The following is a 20,286-nucleotide window of genomic DNA, read 5'->3' on the forward strand; positions in this document are numbered from 1 at the left end:
CGCTCCCGCTAAATACCACACACTGCGGCGGCCGCCATGAGGAGGCGCGGTCCCGCGCGCTGGGAGCCCCGAGGGGGCGGGGCTTCCCGTGGGTGCGCAGGCGCAGAGGCGCTGGCGTGGCCGGCCGCGGCGGCGGCGCCCCGCACAAACAGCGCGGTGCGCGTCTGCCAGGGCGGCGGTTGGCCCTCCAGCTCATGGGTTACTGTGGCGGCGCCCTCACACCTCCCTCAACAAATTCTGGCACGTCACCCTTCTCTCCGCAACTGTCCCAGCCGCGGGAAACGGGAGCTGGCTTGCCTGCCTGCCGCGTCAGGGGCCACTCCTTCCTCGCCCCCCACTGCGCTTTGTTTTCCCGGGTCCTTGCGACCACCCTCCTCCGTCCCCAGGGGTAGTCCAGCACCCAACCGGGAGTGCCTGCCTGGAGCTGGCCTCGTACCCTGACAGCGCTGCCGGTTGCTATATATGGCTCCTCCAGTTTTGTGGGCTGGTTTTGCACAGCGCCTCCATGGGCTCTTAACTCCATTCTTTCCCAAAGCAGAAGGAGACCGGATGCCCTGGCCACCGACCCACCTCCTAGGAGGTCCAAGCCTCTCCTGTTGTTTTGAGGGTATCCTTCAGCGAGAGCAGGACCTATTTCAAATGCTTTTTTCGCTATGGAGTGGATAGTGGGAAACTCATATTTTCTTCTGCGTCCTCATCTAGAAAGTTCTTATTTAGGCACGATGTGTTGTACTGCTTTAAATAAGTTAAAAAAAAAAAACGAAAACATCACAATTCTTTGATGGATGCAGTGAACAAAGTTCCTGAGACACTTACAACCCCCACAAAAATGTGCAAACAAAAAAGGTCTTATGAGATTTTAGAAACCAATTAATCCTCTTTATATTCAACCTCCCCACAAAGCAGATCTTTTGACGGGGAAATTTTTATGAGAACACAAGATTCTGCTCAAGAATCTTGAGCAGAAGGCAGAGAATCCGTTATCTTAGGTACTAATGCAACCTGCTAATTTTTTGCTTCTCTGAGCACATTTGTATAGTCTATGCCTGCGTTGATACTTGGACTTCTGTTCTTAATATTTTGTTTATTGTGGCTTGCTCTCTCCCCCTGGGACCATTAGCACATCCAAACAATGTTTCTTGAGGTCAAAAAAGTAAAAAATGTGCTTAGCCACAAATTATACACTACTAACATGTTGGACCTTGGTCCCTAAAGCTCTAATGTCAGTTGGAGACTTGTGTGCCCTTATGTAGGTCCAACAGTTAATGATGGTGTTCTCATTCATTTCTTCACCAACATATCGACAGAGGGGTTCTAGGATGTTCAGTCATATACTATGCTTTGGTCATAAAGATTAGTAAATGAGGAAGTCCTCATGGAAAGTTCTGAGACTACAAAACCACTGGCTCTACATTAACAGAGTATATATAGCCTAGTAGGAAATAAAAATGCTAATCAGTGTCATAGATTAAATGTATCACTGCAGCCATGGTAGCAAAAAAAAAAAAAAGGTGCCTGGTACTAAGAAAGTGTGTAATAGGACAGGGAACTGGGTAGAGATCTAAATTATTAGAAGGAATTAACCAGGTTAGAGTTAGTGAGAACCTGAAGAAGAGTAAAAGCACTGTATGATGTGAAGCCTGCCTGTTCCAAGAACTAGGGGGGGGGGGGGAGGGACACAACTATGGATTTTTGTTTTGTCTTTTGACGGGTTGGGAAAGAGGGGCCAGGAGAGAGGACAGAAGGGTATGAAGTCCTGGGATGCAGCCCAGCTTGTGGTGCTCAAGAAGCCAGGGGGGCTCAGAGAAGGCTGAGCTTTGTGGGCCAACTTACTCAAGTTTCCAAAAACAATACTACTAAGACTGGTGAAGCCAAGAAAGGATTCACTGAGACTGTCAAGTTTTAACTAGGTGTGGCCTAAGCAGTGGGAGTTTCCCATATGAAGAGGGAAAGGCTTTCCAAGCAGAGGGAGCATTCAGAAAGGGACAATCCAGACAAGAAATGAAGGCCTGAACTGGAGAAGTGGCCACAGAAATGGAGAGCGGGGCTTTGAAGAGATAGATGACCTTGGATGAATCAAGTGGATTTCAAGAGAGTCAGATGTATATCTGATAATGACAAAAAATGTAGAAATAGGAATAGTATTAGCTGCCTTTTTTTTTTTTTTTGGTACTAGGGATTAACCCCAGGGGTGATTTATCACTAATCTGTATCCCAGCATTTTGTTGTTGTTGCTGTTGTTGTTTTGAGACAGTCCTCACTAAGTTACTAAGGCTGGTTTTGAAATTGGGAACCTCCTGCCTCAGCCTCCCAAGCTGCTAGGATTATGGGTGTGTGCCACCAGGCCCAGTTTAGCTGCAATTTTTAAGCATCTACCCTGTGCCAATCACATGCATTACTTCATCAATCCCTACTCCAAGTAGTAATTGCCATTATCATTCCCATTTAAACTAGGAGGCAATTGAGGCATGATGACATTAAAACCTGAACTGGAGAGGTAGCCACATAGTGGCAAGAGCCAGGATTCAAACCCCAAACCAGTTTCATTAGCTAGACTAAAGGTGATGTACAGGGAGCCCAGCAGGAGGCAAGATAAATTCTCTGCAGGTTTTAGGTGAGAAATGCCTAGGGCAAAAGCAAAAAACAGCTGGAATTAGGGACCCAGAATTTAGAAAGTAGACCGAAGGTCACTATCCCATGAAGGGGCTGGCTATAGTTCCATTCAGACAGGTTTTCTGGAATCCACTCGCAACAAAGGGTCCTAATGGGGGAAACTAAATTAAATGAATGCTTTGTAAAAAAAACCAAAAACAATTAGGGTTCATTTTGGAGCCGACATTTTGAGATTTGTCCATTACAATTAACATATTACAAAAATGAATCATGGGATTTTTTTAAGTGAAATAAAACTTTGATCTCAACAAGCTGCCAGTCTAAATCAGGCACCTTGGCACATGTCTGTAGTCCTAGCTACTTGGGTGGGCTGAGGCAGAAGGAGCCCAGAAGTTCAGGGCAAGCTTGGGCAACAGAGTGATCACTGTCTCTTTATAAAACAAAAAAGAAAAAGAAGTTTTGGTTGGGGATGTAGTTCAAATGGCAAAGCATTTTGCCTGACATGTGCAAAGCCCTGGGTTCAACCACCAGCATGGGGTTGAGGATGGAGCTGACATGAAACTGAAGCTGATAACATTCAGAGATACTGATAAACTTAACGTTTAGTGGTATCATATTGCACCATTAGGTTACAAAATGTAAAGAAAAAAATAAGCATAATCAAAATTATCCTTGAAAGTCCCCCTTCAATCGCCCATAAATTACAATATACATCATTGTTTTTACAGTCCCAGTATAAATGCCCACCATGTGATAAATTTTACATATGCAATACATGATTATATTATGTTTCTAATTACACTATTTCAACTACAATTTTTTTCTCACATTTTTTGGGGAAGTTGCAATTCCTATGTATATGGCAACATCAAAAGCTGAGTTTGGGGCTGGGGTTATGGCTCACTGGTAGAGAATTTGCCCAGCATGTGTGAGGCACTGGGTTCAATTCTCAGCACCACATATAAATAGATAAAATAAACGTCCATTGACAAATTTTTAAAAAGTTGAGTATCACTCCAGTTGGAGGTAAACCTTCCATTCTCACAGGCAATAGGCAAGGAGTGGCCATATGGCCTTTACTTGAGTTGCTCTGGGGGAGATACAGCTCTGGGGTAGAATGCGGAATTGTTCCCCATGCCCCCAAACCTCCCATCCTCTGTGCAAGAGAGACTACAGAGAACTTGCCAATGTGGCAACTGATGGTTCTAGACAACCCTGCTTTGTCAAAGACGGATTTTGCCCCCAGACACTTTTATCTCTTCTACCCAAAAACATTTTGTCCCTCTGAAAATGACAATACAATACCTCTCTGGTCCAATGCTGACAGTGAATTATCTTGCAAGTTCTGGATTCCTGGAGGTAGCAGGGTTGACTGGAACATACTAGAAACACTCAATGGCCAAGATCAGTCTCTAAGTATCAGAGTTTTAAGTCAGCCCACAAGCAACTTCTGCCTCTGGCTTTCTTATCCTTGGTTTTCTTGTCTTGGTTTGTTTCTGCTCTCCTCTACAAAAGTCAAAATTATTTATCGTTCCTTCTCTCCCTTCCTTTATATACAAAACTAAGCTAATCAGCTTAACCTCACCCAATGGATATTAATGAGATTTAGGCGGGTCTGACCTGATGATCTGATTGGGTTAATTCTGGTTGATAGGTAGAAGAAGAGGGCTGGGGATGTGGCTCAGTGATAGAATGCCCATGGGTTTAAAAAGAAATGAAAAAAGAAATTTAAAGAATGCACTATATAGCCCCACGATGGGGTAATTAAATATCCTTTTTCTGAACAGGAAGGAATTGGGCTTCCATTACAGTTAATCTACTAGAAATCATTTTGTAAACAGTAAATTGTGCTCTAAAAAAAAAATTTTAGATTGGGTGACAGATCTCTTCAGGTCACATGGGAAATCATTTCAGGATAGGAAGGCTCTCTGATCTCCTTAAACCATATCAAATGACAATTCCATCCACTCCAAGGGAACCAAAAGCACTGGTCCTGTAACTGATTCACTGTAAATGATTGATTTTTCTCTAACTACTAAAGCAGGCACTGATGACTGTATCTATGTTTGGGGGTTTCATGTGGATGCGTATTAACTTTATATTTAACATGGGTCAGATACCAACTCATTGGTTGTTCTTCTCTAAAACAACTCTTCTTTCTATGATGCCTGGTAAGAATTTTATTAAGAGATAAAGTAGTACCAAGTAAAATAAATTCAAAGTTTTGTTTTTTTGTTTGTTTGTTTGGTACTTTACCACTGAACTACATCCCCAGCCCATTTTCTATTTTTTATTTTGAAACAGCATCTCATTAAGCTGCTTAGGGCCTTACTAAGTAGCTGAGACTGGCCTTAAACTTGCTATCTTCCTACCTCAGATCACAGGTGTGTGCTGGTTTTTCATTGATGCATTTTTTTTTCTTCAGAAAACTGTAGGTTTATCATTGATCCATTTCTAACATTTGGACTATGTTTTCAAAATTATATATTACTATGTGTTGTTTTGTTTTTCTTGGTACTGTAGATTGAACCCAGGGTTGCTCTACCACTGAACTACACCCCCAGCCCTTTTTTCTTATTTTTTGAGACAAGGTCTCACTAGTTGCTGAGACTGATTTCTGACTTTTGATCCTCTTGCCTCATCCTCTCAAAGATGGAGTAGGTGTGTAGCTGGGATGACACATACACACCCACTCCATCTTTCTCCCACATCCTCTATATGACTATGTTTATACTGTTCCATAAATTAAAAAGCACTTGGCACAACTATCTAGCCAGGTTTGGGATCCAGAATACTTCGTTTAAGAAAGATGGTTTCAACCACAGAGTATTGTGGTACACGCCTGTAACCCTAGTGACTCGGGAGGCTTGAGGCAGGAGGGTCACAAGTTCAAGACCAGCCTCAACAGTTTGGCAAGGCCTTCAGCAGCTTAGCAAGGCCCTGTCTCAAAATACCTACAGAAAGAAATAAATAGGGCTGGAATCTAGCTCAGTGGTAAAAGCACCCCCTGGGTTCAATCCCTAGTGCCAAAAAACACAAAACAAAAACATGAATTTAAATCATATGCATATACATCTCAGATATATAAAATTCTAACCTTTGCATCCTCCCTCCAAGACAACATTACAATGCTTAGGTAACTTTCCAGATGCTTCCCAAAGGCTCAAGAATCTCACCTCACTTAGTATGACACCTCACTCCAAGCAGCCACCAGCGCTCTTTTCTCAGAGCACAGACCTGCCTTTGTGAAGTTTCTGCCTTGCTGATGTTTTAATCACTAACTTTCTCTAATCCATGAATTTTTGGAAAACCCAGTTCTCAAATTTCTTTTCCATCAAGCCTCTACTGATTCATGGACTCACTTGAACAATGAACATGTGATTCAAAACACAATGGTTGTCCTCTACATACTCAAAGCATGCTGTCCTCTGCATGAATTAAAAAGCAATTCCAGCCAAGTGCAGGGGCCCCCACACCTGTAATCCCAGCAATTTGGGAGGCTGAGGCAGAAGGATTGCAAATTCCAGCCAGTCTGGGCAATTTAACAAGACCCTGTCTTAAAATAAAAATTAAAAAGGGATGGGAATGGGGTTGGGGTTGTAGCTCAATGGTAGAGCACTTGCCTAGCATGTGTGAGGCACTGGATTCGAATCTCACCACCGCATATAAATAAATAAATAAAGGTACATTGACAACTAAAAAAATACATTATTAAAAAAAGGGGGGATGGGAGTGTAACTCAGTGTTATAATGCCCCTAAATTTAATTCTAATTCTCCAGTACCAAAAAAAAAAAAAAAGATGTAGCTTTCTGGACAAGAGACATCTAGAACTAAACATAGCCCAACAGAGATTTAAACAGATATTTTTGGTCTTGTGAACTAGACTGCTGTAAAATAATCATATTGATGTTAAACACACAGAAATCACTTGTACAGTCTGCACCGGTTCAGCCAACTTTTACAGTGTAATTGTGACTTTTTTTTTTTTTTTTAAGATGAGTACTTGCTCTGTTGCCCAGGCTGGTCTTGAACTCATGACTCATGATCCTCCTTCCTCAGCCTCTGTGTAGGTAGGATTATAGATAGGCATGTGCCACTGCACCCAGTTTGGGAATGCTGCTTTTTTTTTTTTTTAATAGTACTGGGGATTGAACTTGAACTCAAGAACCCTTTGCTAACAGTGAGCTACATCTCCAGCTCTTTCTTTTCTTCCTTCCTTTCTTTTCTTTTCTTTTCTTTTTTTTTTTTTTTGAGACAGGGACTCACTAAATTCTCCAGGATGGCCAGCAACTTACAATTCTCCTGCCTCAGTCTCCTGATAGCAGTTGACACATGTCAGCCATGTGCCATAATATTCAACTGCTATCTCCTTTTATGTCAGACAATGGATAACTATTTATCATGCATTTTAGGTGGATAGCTGTGGAGCCATTAGCATTCCCTTCAAAGCTGAGCTCTGCTGCTAGCCCTTCCTTGGCCTGAAACTGGGAAGTGTGGCTACCTCCCAAGTAGATTACTATCAGTTTTATAAAGGAAAGCAGGTACCCAGCATGTCAAACAGGCCTAAAGCAGAGCAGAAACAATGTTTTCTTTATCAGACACACCTGTTGCCAGTTTTTCACTGTCTGGGGCTAGTGAATGCAAACAAATTCTCCCAAACATGGTGAAGACGTTAGAGATAAATAATAAATCCAAGATGGAAATTGGAACTAGCTGTGGAAAAATTCTCAACAGCCCAAGAAATCAGGAAATGCATTACCCCTAACTGAAGTTTTCCTTTAATAGCTTCTTCATGGTTCTTCGGGAGATAGGCAAACAATCTACCACTGATATACAAATACCTCCAGCCCTTTTTAAAAATTTTATTTCCAGACCAGATCTCACTAAATTGCCCAGGCTGGTCTTGAACTCAAGATTCTCCTACCTCAACCTCTCAAGTAGCTGGAATTACAGGAAGCACCATTCATTTAGGATTTTATGTACCCGCTGATATGCAGAGGTAGGTGGTGTTGACATTGACAACGGTAACTTTCCAAATGCCAGTTCAGAGTCAATTGGAATGCATTCAGTAAAGCCCCTGCCTCCCAACATGCACATACTCATTTAAGGATCCAGATCTTTTTTTTTCCTTCCCCTTCCTCCCTCTCTCCCCTTTTCACGTGCTCCTCCCTCTCCCCCTTTTTTAATCTTTCTTTCTTCAGTATTGGAAGTTGGATCCAGTGGTCCTTTAATACTGACCTACATCCCCTACCCTTCTTACTTTTGATTTTGAGATAGGAGCTTGCTAAATTGCCCAGGTTGGTTTCCAACTTGCAATACTCCCACCTCAGCCTCCCAAATCACTGGGATTACAGGGCATGCACCACAGTGGTTATCAATGTAGCTTTTTTTTTTTTTAAAGAGAGAGAGAGAGAGAGAGAGAGAGAATTTTAATATTTATTTTTCTGGTTTTCGGCGGACACAACATCTTTGTTGGTATGTGGTGCTGAGGATCGAACCCGGGCCGCACGCATACCAGGCAAGCGCGCTACTGCTTGAGCCACATCCCCAGCCTTCAATTTAGCTTTTTAAAATTAAGTAATTCTTGAGCTCCTGTTACATGCCACCATGTACACCAATCCCATTGAGGGCAGGGGCATATCCCATCCAGATTGTATTGCCATCTAAGCCCAGTACCGTGCCTGGCACATAAAGAGTCCTGGATGTTCACTATGCCTGAACATCCATCCATAGTGGAACATACTTATAATCCCAGCCACTCATGAGGCCAAGAGAAGAGGAAACCAGCCTCAGCAACTCAGAAAGATTCTATCTTTTAAATAGGAAAGGAAAAGAAATCCTGGTATGTTAGAGTCTGTAAACAAGTCAAGATGGCGCCTGGCAAAATGCCAGAGGGAGTGGTTTGTGAAGTAACTCCAGCGAGCCATTAAGTGTGTCGATTCCTTATTGGTTGACTGATGTATCTAGTTTATGTTAATTAAGATAAGCTGTGTGGAATGTATAAATACCTCTGTTGTCCTACAATAAACGGCTCCCACTCCTGCTGTATCAATGTACACAAGTTGTTCGTCACCCCCCGGTTAATTTGCTGCAGCTGGACTGCAGCACTGGTAGAGTGCCCCTGAATTATTTCCCCAGTACCTGGGTGGGACACGGGGCAGGGGGAAGGGGTTGAAAAAAAAATGAAAATAGATTAGATTAGGACTATTCCCTTAAAAAAGAGTCTATGGACTCTATTGGTAGTTTCCCTTTTAATATGTTTTCATTCCTTATTAGCAGATACTTGCCCTTCTTTCCAAAGTATCTTAGAGGAACTAGCATTTATCGAACTCTTAACATGCTTAAGTTTATGGGTTACCTAATTTAAAACTAACAAATGTATAAAGTAAGTTTTGTTTTTCCCCCATCTTACAGATGAGGAAACTGAAACTCAGAGAGGATAAGTTTCTTTCCCCAGGGCGCATATTAATAAGTGCTGAAGTGAAAGTCGGTGGCCAGGTCTGCCTGGCTGGGAAGCTCTTGCTTTGTGTTCCGTGTCTGAGTCAGATATGCATGGATCTCAGGGGATTTACAACTGGACCCTTTAAGTCCTTCTTGAGAATTTTTAAATTCAAGGTCTTTTTTTAAAAAATTATTTTTTAGTTGTAGTTGGACACAGTATCTTTATTTATTTTTATGTGGTGCTGAGGGCCTCGCCCATGCCAGCCCAGTGCTCTACCACTGAGCCACAACCCAACCCTAAATTCAAGGTCTTCATTTTTAATGCTAAAAGAATGGATAAAACACGGACAACTACCTACAACTCTATGTCAACTTAAAAATTAAGATACAAGCATAACATTTAGGGTTCACTGGAGAGCACAGGAAGCGTTAAAGCAGTACTGGTTAAAGGGTCATTTCTGGTGAAGGATACAGAAAGGAGGGAGCCAGGAAGAGGGTGGATGGAGGAAAAGGACTGATTTTCTTTCTTTTTCTTTTTGGCACTAGAGATTCAATCCAGGACTTCACACATGCTAGACAAACACTGAGCTGAAATTCCAGCCCTTTTTTATTTTGAGGAAGGGTCTCATTAAATTGCCCAGGCTGGCCTTGGACTTACAAGCCTCAGTCTGCTAAGTAGGTGGGATCACAGGTGTGTGTCACTGTGCGCTTCTCCACATTCGAAAAAAAATAGTAATGGTGGTGGTGGTGGTTATTATTATTAATGTTGTTTTGGTACTAGGAATTGAGCCAAGGGGTGACCCAACTTGTGATCCTCCAGCTCCAGCCTACTGAATTGCTGGGATTACGGGCGTGAGCCACACACCTGGCGCATTTGAATTTTTTTAAAAAAAATATTTTGTTTTAGTTGTAGTTGGACACAATACCTTTATTTTTATGTAGTGCTGAGGATTGAACCCAGCACCCCGCATGTGCTAGGCAAGCGCTCTACTACTGAGCCACAACCCCAGTGCCCCCTTGAATTATGTTTTTTAAATATTTTTAATTGCCAATGGATTTTTAACTTTGTTTATTCATATGTGGTGCTGAGGATAGAACCCAGGGCCTCACACACTGAGCCACAGTCTGAAAGCACCCCCCCTTGAATTATTTTTAGCCACATAAAATTGGCCCTGCCTATCCATAGGTTCCAGTTCATAGATTCAACCAACAGTAGATCAAAATATTAAAAAAATTGTTGAGTCTATATTAAACATGTACATTTTTTCCTTGTCTTTATCTCCTGAATAATGCAGTATAATAACTACTTACATAACATTCATATTACATTAGTTTTATTAAGTAATCTGGAGATGATTTAAAGTACACAGGAAGGGATAGGGGTGTAGCTCAATGGTAGAGTGCTTGCCTAGCATGACCCAGGCCCAGGGTTCTTTCCCCAGCACTGCAAAAGATGAAAGTACAAAGGAGGATGTCTATAGGTTATATGCAAATCCATCACCATTTTATATAAAGGACTTGAGCACCTGCAGATTTTGGTATCTGAAGCAGGTCCTGGAAATAATCTCCCTTGTATACCACTGAGGGACAATTGTACATTGTGTTACTATTATAATTAAAAATGATGACAATAAAAGTCTTCAAGGACAAGTTGCATGATCTTTGAATAAGAATACAGCTATTCTGCCTAGGCTTGATTACTGAATTAGTGATCCTAGACCAAGTAATTTCACTTTTTTTTTTTTTGGCCTTAGTTTCCTCGTCTATAAAGACAGACCCCTCAGCTATCATGATTGTGCAGATGAAATGAGATAAACATGTGGAACAGGGCTGAGCTTGAATAAAGAGAATAAAAGCAGAAGCGCGTTGGAAGATGGAAGCTGTGGTCATCTTATGGTTTGGATTTGGAATGTCCCCTGAAAAGCTCAAGTTTTGAAAATACAGTCTCCAATGTAGCAAGGTTCAGAGGTGGTATTTTTAGTCAATGCTTAGATCATGAAGACTGTAACCTTATCAGTTTGATGATGGATTAACAGTTTGAGTAGACCACTGGGGGTGGTAACTACAGGAGACTATATCTTGTCTCCCAGGCTTCTTGTAATAGTTAGGAGTGAAATGTCCCCCAAGAGCTCATGTGTGAGACAATGCAAAAAGGGTTAGAAGACAAATTGCTGGGTTATGAGACCCTTAACCCAATCAGTGAATTCATCCCCTGATAAGATTAACTTGAGTGGCAACTGAAAGTGGGTAGGGTGTGGCTGGAGGAGGTGGGCATTAGGGGTGTGTTTTGGGGTATATATTTTGCATCTGGTGAGTGGAGTCTCTTTCTATTTTCTGATTATCATTTGAGCCACTTCTCTCTGCCACACTCTTCTGCCATGATGTTCAGCCTTACCTAGAACCCTGTGGAATGGAGCCTGCTGTCTATGGACTGAGACCTCTGAAACCATGAACTCTCAAATAAACTCTTCTTTCTCTAAAATTATTCTGCTCAGTACCCCCACCTCCACCCCCCACCCCATACCAGGGATTGAATTTATGGTCACTGAATCACTGAGCCACATCCCTAGCCCTATTTTGTATTTTATTTAGAGACGGGGTCTCATTGAGTTAGTGCCTCACTTTGCTTTACGCTGGCTTTGAACTTGTGATTCTCCTGCCTCAGCCAGCCAAGCTGCTGGGATTACAGGCGTGCACCACCACGCCCAGCCTCTCGCCAGGTCTTTTAGTTGCCACAGTGGGAAAAAAAAAAAAACTGCCTAATAAACTTTTCTTTTCTCCTCTGCCATGCCATTCCACTGTGATGCTTCTACCTGGGAGCCAGCCAGTGGACTGAATCCTCTGAAACCATGAACCAAAACAAACTTTTCCTTTTCTAAGTTGTTCTTGTCAGGTATTTGGTCATAGCAATGTAAAGCTGACTAACACAGTTAGATAGAATAATTGCCCTGCCACCTGCAACCCCTTCCCCGAAAAAAATCTGCAATCTAATCCCCAGAAACTGTGAAGATGGTTTTTTTAAATATTTATTTTTTAGTTATAGGTGAACACAATATTTTATTTTTATGTGGTGCTGAGGATCGAACCCAGGGCCTCACACTTGGTAGGCAAGCAATCTACCTCTGAGCCACCACCTCAGCCCTGAAGGTGTTTTCTTACACGGCACAAAGGGCTTTTCGGATATGATGAGTGGAGGATCTTGTCGAACGGGGAGATTATCCTGGACGCTCTGGTGGGCTCAGTGTAGGCAAGAAGATCTTCATAAGGGAAAGAGGGAAGAAGGAGAGTCAGAGAGGGGACGGGCGTGTGACAGTGAAAGCAGAGGTCGGAGAGTTCCAGGGAGGGTCAATGAGCCAAGGAACATAGTCAGCCTCTAGAAAGCTAAGAAGGTAGGGAACCAGATTTTTTCCCCGGAGCATCCACAGAAGGAGCCAGTCCTACTGACACTTTGATTTATCCCAGTAAGACTGATCTCAGACTGGTGACCTCCAGAACTGTAAGAGAATATACACTTGTGTTGCTTTAAGCCACTAATTTGCTGTAATTTGTAGGAAACTAGAGCAGACAGATGTGGATGATGTGCTTTCGAATAGCACAGAACATCTGGAATTCAAAGCAAAACATCCCTAGGCAAATCTGTCAACAAAGTGGAGGCAGAAGGTTGTCCACATTGTTCAATTTTATTAAGACAGAGGAGGCCATCAAAGCTCAGTGACCTCTACTCAGGCAACCTCAGTTTCTTAGTCCTTTGATTCTGTTGTAAGAAAGCAAATGTTCTGTTTGCTAATATTTTAGTAAAACTAACCCCTACGTCGTCGTTTAAGCAACGGATGCTTGGTAACTGTCTCTTCGGTAGTTAGTTAGCAATTGCTTCTCCCAGTTCATTTGTTAATCAAGAGAAACACGATTAACCCAACTGACTTTCCAGTAATGTGTCTATGTATTCATAGACACGTTTCTTTTCTTTCTCTTAATAAAAATGTAGCTCTCAAAGATGTCCTGAAAATAGTGCTCAAGCTTACCCCATTACAGCTTTAATGAGCCAAGAATTCTATTTTTTCCCTATTACACGGAACAATAATTCTTAACAGCTTAAATTTTCAAAGCACTTCACAAGCATTTAATTAATCCTCTCCAGTGCCAGAGAGAAGGAAACTGATATTCATAGTATCTCATCCTGACATCCTTTAATTTGGCAAGACTTCCGCTGCCTTTGAAAAACACAGTGTCTGACTCCTGAAGGTTATTTGGGCCATCATTGCACAATCGGTCATCTTTACCTAATGAAACTTGGTAATCCGAGAGGTTTAAGTGGCCATCTCATCTAGGTTAGATGGGGCAGGGGAGCGCTGCTTTTAGCCTGGTAGAGAGATGGCTGTGATTCCCTCAGAGAAATGACAAAGCTCCTCTGTACCAAACCTGCGAGATGGGGCTCGTGATGGAGGCCCATTGCCAACTGCATCAGCGCCTGATTCACTCCGTGGAACTGGGGCAGGATGCGTATCATGAGGCTCTTCTCAGAACTCTGCTCTCCTGAGGCCCGGGGAGAATCAGCAGTTGAATTCCACAGTGTTCTTTGCTTAGCCTTCTCCTGTGTGTGGGAAGCTCTGGGAAGCCCTACTTTTCTCCCTATTCAGACCTGCTTCCTGCAGGAGGGATAGTGAAGACAGACCAGCCACACACCATCTTGAAGATCTGCCAGAGGACGGGGATCCTGAGTGAGATAAGGACCCAGACCTGAAGAAGCTTCATGTTAAGTAAGATAAACAGTCAAGTGACTATATTACAAATATAATAATGGAGGCTCCATTCAAGCTACTACTGAGAAAGAGGGTAAAGGAGGAGGAACAGAGAAGGGATCACACCATTTTGAGGGGGTAGGAAGGAATTGTTGGAGGTTTATTTTATTTTATTTTTCTATCTTGTGGTATAGGGGATTGAATTCAAATTAGATAAGCACTCTACTACCAAGCAGGAACTTTATGTGGCCCTTATAGGACATGCTTTTAATGAGCATGATGGGGGATATTCTAGACCACGGGACTGGGGGATCTGCAGACTGTATTTAGGAAACAGAAGCCCTGTTTGGACAAGTCCTGAAGGAGATATAGCCAGAAAGCTAGGTAGACCCAGATTGTAGAGTTTTATGAACAATAAAAATTTATTCCTATACTGGGCACAATGGCACACACCTGTGATCCCAACAGCTTGGGAGGCTAAGAGGATCTCGAGTTCAAAGCCAGCCTCAGCAATAGCGAGGTGCTAAGCAATTCAATGAGACCCTGTCTCTAAATAAAATACAAAAAAAAAAAAATAGGACTGGGGATGTGGCTCAGTGATTGAGTGTCCCTGAGTTCAATCCCAGGCACTCCCTTCACCACCAAAAACTTATCACAGCAACTGAAGAGACTGAGGGAGGAGGATCCACAAGTTTGAAACCAGTCTAGGCAACTTAATAAGACCCTATCTCAAAATTAAAAACAAAAAGGTCTGGGGATAGAGCTCAGTGGTAGAGTCTCCCTGGATTTAATCTCTAGTACCACAAAACAACAAAACAAAACACAAAACAAAAAAAAAGAGTCACTTGTTGGGATTATGGGTCCTGGGGATTGAACTCAGGGGCCCTCAACCACTGGGCCACACCCCCAGCTCTATTTTGTCTTTTATTTAGAGACAGGGTCTCACTGAGTTGCTTATGCCTCACTTTTGCTGAGGCTGGCTTTGAACTCCCAATCCTCCTGCCTCAGCCTCCCCAAGCCGCTGCTATTACAGGCAAGCGCCACTGCACCTGACAGAAGAGTCATATTTTATGACACATGAAGATTACACGAAATTAAAATATTCATATCTATTAATAAAGTTTTGTTGGGACATGACCATGTCCATTCATTTACACATTGTCCATGGCTACTTGTGCTACAGCAGCAGAGTTGAATACCTGCATCCATGGCTCCCCTAAGATAAAGTATTTACTCTCTGACCCTTTACGTAAATAGTTTGTCCACCTGACATAGAGTAAATACATTTACAAATACATTTGAAAATCCTGTCATTTATCACATATATGTCAGATGTGAGAAGAAATAATTTAAAAATGCAAGTGAACCCGAGGTACACACTCAAGTAACACCATAGGGATACACTCATTTATTGAGCACCCCAGAGGCAGGCACTTTTTGTTAAGCACCTTTATTAGGGGTAATGGCAGCAGTTATAATGTCGTTCCTGGTTTAATGTGGACAAGAACAAGTACTTTACATATATTATTTCCTCCCATTCCCAAGACACTTGACTGGAGATAATGCCCTTTTGGAGATAAGAAAACAAAAGCTCACAGAGGTCGAAGCAACTTGCCCAGGGTCCCTTGGTAGCAATTGACACTTAGTGGTAATGGACACATCTAGGATTTTACTCAAGTCTTGGGATTTCAAGTTTATTGTAGATTAAACATTAAACCGCCATGATCTCACCATGAGTCCTGGGGTGTCAAGCTGAGAAATCCATTCCTAAGTCTGTCCCCAGGAGGAGCCATTGAAAGTTTCTGAGCAGGGAGAATAACACAGGTAGAGAGTCCTGCTGTGCGCGGATCAGCCTGGGCATGAGTGATGGTTTGGATAAGAGGTGTCCTCCAAAATCTCCTGTGTTAATGCAGGAATGATTGGAGATGAAATGATTGCATTGTGAGAGCTGTAATCTAATCAGTCCCTCCTGCTTGAATAGACTGAAGGCAGGTGGGGCATGAATGGGGGAGGTGGGCCACTGACAGCATGTGATGCGGTGCCTCACCTAGAGCCCAGAGCAATGGAGTCAGTCATGTATGGACCGAGACCTCTGACATTACGGACCCTAAATCAACTTTTCCTCTAAGTTGTACTTTGGTCGCAGGGACAAAAGGCTGAAGGACTGGGCCTAGTACCCAGAAACAGATAAGTATGAGGATGCTCTCAGAGTAGATTCATGAAATGGTGGTGATTCCAAAGGGAAGTGGATCATGGGGTAAGGGAGAGGGAAGGGTCAGAGTGACCCAGGTTTCAGATCTTAGGGGTTGAAAATGGTGAGCAGATTAGGGAAGGGCATGAAGAGATTAGGGGAGGAGGTAAAATCTAGACCTGGCATTCTGAATTTTGTCTGGGGTATCCAGATAAAGAAGTAGAGCAAAGGACGTTTGGGAATGGAAGTTGAGAGGGTAGCATGTAGAGGGGGGAGTTAAAATCAGAAGCTGTAATAGGTTAGATCTTAAGGTCCAGGTGGTAAAGGCCTCCAGCTAGAGTCAAGGGGAGGTTATGGAACATTTAAGAGGTGGGACCTAGTACAAGGTCTTTAGGTCACCGGGGGCAAGCCACCGAAGGGGATAATGGGATCCCAGCCCCTTTCTCTTGTTCTCTTGTACTTCCAGCCATGAGGAGAGCAGTTTTGCTCTGCTCCATGCCTCCTTCATGATGTGGTTGTTGCTGCCTCACCCAAGGCAACTGGCCCAACCCATCATGGACTAAAAACCTCCAAAACTGTGAACCAAAATGAACCTTTTCTCTTTGTAAGTTGATCATCTCGGGTATTTGTTATAGTGATGAAAGGCTGACTAATACAGGAGTCAATGAGATTTTCAACAACATGAGTATAGAGAGAAAGGAAAAGGCACTGGGAAGCATCTATGTCCGAAGAGTAGAAGACGGAAGAAGAACCAACAGAAGAATGAGATGAGGAGAGGGAGGAACCAGACCTAACAACTATATGGACAACACCCAGGAGAGAAAAGAGACTTTTAATAATGCTGGCATCTATCTGTGTATACTTCTGTAGCTAGAGAAAACAGGAGAGGCAAAGTAGAAAGTAGAGGGAAACTCCAAGACCTGGGAAAGGCAGGAGGTGGTGGTAAAAGGAACAGGCAAGGAGCCGGGCTTTGATCCATTGGGACAGATTAAAAACGTACCCACAAGTTCTTTAAATCTCCACCCTTCCAAAAGTAGAGCTTAATTTTCCAACCCTTGAGTGTGGTTTGGACTTAGTGACTTACTTCTAGAGAATAAGATTAAGTGAGAATGAAGGAGATGAGTCAAAAAGGCCTATCCTCCTTGTCCTGCTTGGGATTCCATGCTCTAGGGGATGCAGTCTCCTCGTCATCTCAAGTTCACCCGTGTCCATGAGGTGAGCCGTCAAGGCCTGCCCCCAACAGCCAGTGAGGAACCGAGGACTCTCACCAGTGCCATGCAAGTGACCCCTCCTGGCAGAGGTCTTCATGCTCCAGTCAAGCCCTCAGTAGACCACGGTGCTGGCCAACAGCTTGACGGCCACCTTCTAAGAGACCCTGCCCAGAACCTCCCTCTGCTCCCGGCTGAGCCACTCCAGAGATTAAAGAAGGCCTGGGCGTATGGCTCATCGGTAGAGCGTTTGCCCTGGGAGTGACCTGAGTTTGATCCCTGGCACACAAAAATGAACAAGAATAATTTTTTTTTTTTAAAAAAAACAAACTTAAGCTGGGTACAGTGGCCCGCAGCTGTTATCCCAGCAACTCGGGAGGCTGAGGCAGGGGGATTACAAGTTCAAAACTAGCCTCAAGAACTGAGCGAAGCCCTAAGCAATTTAGTGTGATCCTGTCTCAAAATTAAAAAAAAAAAAAAAAAAAAAAAAGGCAGGGTGCTGGGGATGCCCCTGGGTTCATTCCCTGGTAACCCATAAACAAACAGAAACCCAGACAATAATATGTAAGAGATATGTATTCATTGTTATCAGCTGTTGTAAGTTTGGGGATAACTTGACGTACATCAATAGATAAGAAATAAAGTCAACAAGAGAGACTTCTTGGCCAGGAATCTCCAGAGCTTCCCATTTCCTCCAAGACCTTAGGAACTGAAGCAGACCTCGGGGACTCCTTCGTATCTGCCCATTCACTTAACTACCAATTAAGCACCTGCTCTGTCCAGGCACTGGCTAAACAGCCTGGAGTAGCAGAGACCGGTTCTTTCGAGTCTGAGTCCTAATGAGCGAAGGCCCCGGGATGCAGCACGGACACGAGGTAACTTCAGACAGCAGAGAGTGTTCTGGAGAAAATGAAGCAAGGTGATGAACCTTGCGGGTGGGGGCCGTGGGGCGCAGGTAGAGAGAGAGCAATCAGTCTGCCGCTTACGTTGTGAGGGCCAGACTGAGGTCCCAGGAGGGAGTCCCAGATGTACCTCTACATATTTTTAAAGTATAAGTCAAGTTAATGCACTATGAAGGGAAATATGTTATACCTCGACAAATACAGTCTCATAAAAGAATGGGATACCAGGCTTGAATTTAAGATCCACAGATGTCCTAGAGTTCCACAGTGGCATTTTTTTTTAACATTATTGGAGATCTAACCCAGGGGGTGCTCTACCAACGAACTGTATTCCCTGTCTTTTTTTATTTTTTTAATTTTGAGACAGGGTCCTGCTAAGTTGCTGAGGCTGCCCAGCTTCAGCCTCCTGAGTTCCTGGGGTTACAGGTCTGTGCTATGGCTCCTGGCTTCACACCTTAGCCTCCTCCTGTCTCCCCGTCTCTCCTCTTGTTTTCTCCACTCTGTCTGTTCCACATATCAAGGACCCTAGGTGGCACATGTCCCACCTGGGGCTTCACCCCTCTTCCAAACAGATGCCCCTTGGCATATTTCCCCTCAGGCCTAAAGGGGTAGGTATTCACTTGAGACTCTGCTCACCTGCTGGAGAACAGAGTGAGAGAAGATGCACCTGGCCCTAAGAGCAGGCCCTGAGCCACTGAGCAGGGATTTCAAGGTTCCCCGGTTGCTGAAGTGTATAGGTTCCTGATTTCTTAGGGGCACTGAGAGAGAAGGGCCAGAACTGGTCTCAGGTGGTGCATAGTTTCCTATTGCTGAAATAAGTTACTATAAACTTAGTGGCTTAAAACAACACCCATTGCCTTTCCACTGGTGAGGAACCCCCTCCACCCACGGCACTGCCAAGAATGTGCCTTTAGCAAAGAATCTCCTTCCTCCCTCACCAGAAGGGAAGAAGAAACATAAGAAGTTGTCTCCAGTTCCTACTTCATGGATACAAAATGCTCAGGATGCCATGGGATCACCACTGCTTTTAGCCACGCACAAACAGTAGAGTTCTTTATATTGGCTGCTCCCCTGTCCCTGGCAGCCTACAGGAGGCAAAGCAAGGCTTGCAGGAGGAGGCAGCAGCACTAAAAGCAACCCGAATCAAGAGAGCGGGAACTCATCCCAATAAACAAGCATATTTTGCATAAAACACACACACACACACACACACACACACACACACAGTCTTATAGCTTTGTATGTCAGAAGTCTGGTGCGGGTCTCACCAAGGTATTGGCCATTTATGTTCCTTTCTGGAAACTCTAGGGGAGAATTAATTAATTAATTTCCTGGCTTGTTCAACTTGTTGGCAGATTTCAGTTCCTTGCAGTTGTGGGATCTGAGGTCTCTATATCCTTGCTAGCCGTCAGCTGAGGGCCTCCCACATGGCTGGGCTTTGGTTCCTCCTACATGCACCTTCAGGTCCTCTCACCCTCCACATCTTCCCTCCATCATCTCATCTCTGTAGCCCATACTTCTCTACCACTGTTTGGTTTTTTGTTTTTTGTTTTTTTAACTTTTAAGGATTCTTATATAAGAGTAGATTGGACCCATCCAGAAAATCCAGGAAAAACTCCTAATATAGTTTAGATCTCGAATGTTCTCCCAAGGCTCATGTTTGCAGACTTGGTCCCCAGCTGGGAAGTGGTGAGATTTTAGGAGTTGGGGTCTAGTTGAGAGGGATGGGTCACTAGGAGCATGCCTTTGGAGGATATATTTTATACGTGAATTCTTCCTCCTCTCTTTCGGCTTCCTGGCTGCAATAAGGTGAGCGGCTTTGCTCTATGTCACCCTTCTAACATATGTCCTGCCTCCCTGCAGGCCCAGAAACAATGGAGCCAGACAACCATGGACCAAAACCTCTGAAACCATGAACCAAAGTAAATCTTTCCTTGTCTAAGTTGGGTTTTCTCAAGTATTTTGTTACAGCAATGTAAAGTTAACCACCTTTCCATTTCAAAGTCAATTTATTAGTAACTTAGATCCATCTGAACCCTAAGTCCACTTTGCCAAGTAAAGTGACAGTCTCAGGTCCCATGGACTAACACGTAGACATCTGTGGAGGGCCATTCTGCTGCTGCCTACCACATGTAGCAATCCTAAGGAACAGCTTCTCTGAGGTGAGTAAAAGCCAAGATCTGAACATTGC

This window comes from Ictidomys tridecemlineatus, chromosome 15, assembly GCF_052094955.1.
Source record: "Ictidomys tridecemlineatus isolate mIctTri1 chromosome 15, mIctTri1.hap1, whole genome shotgun sequence".
NCBI classification, from domain to species: Eukaryota; Metazoa; Chordata; class Mammalia; order Rodentia; family Sciuridae; genus Ictidomys; species Ictidomys tridecemlineatus.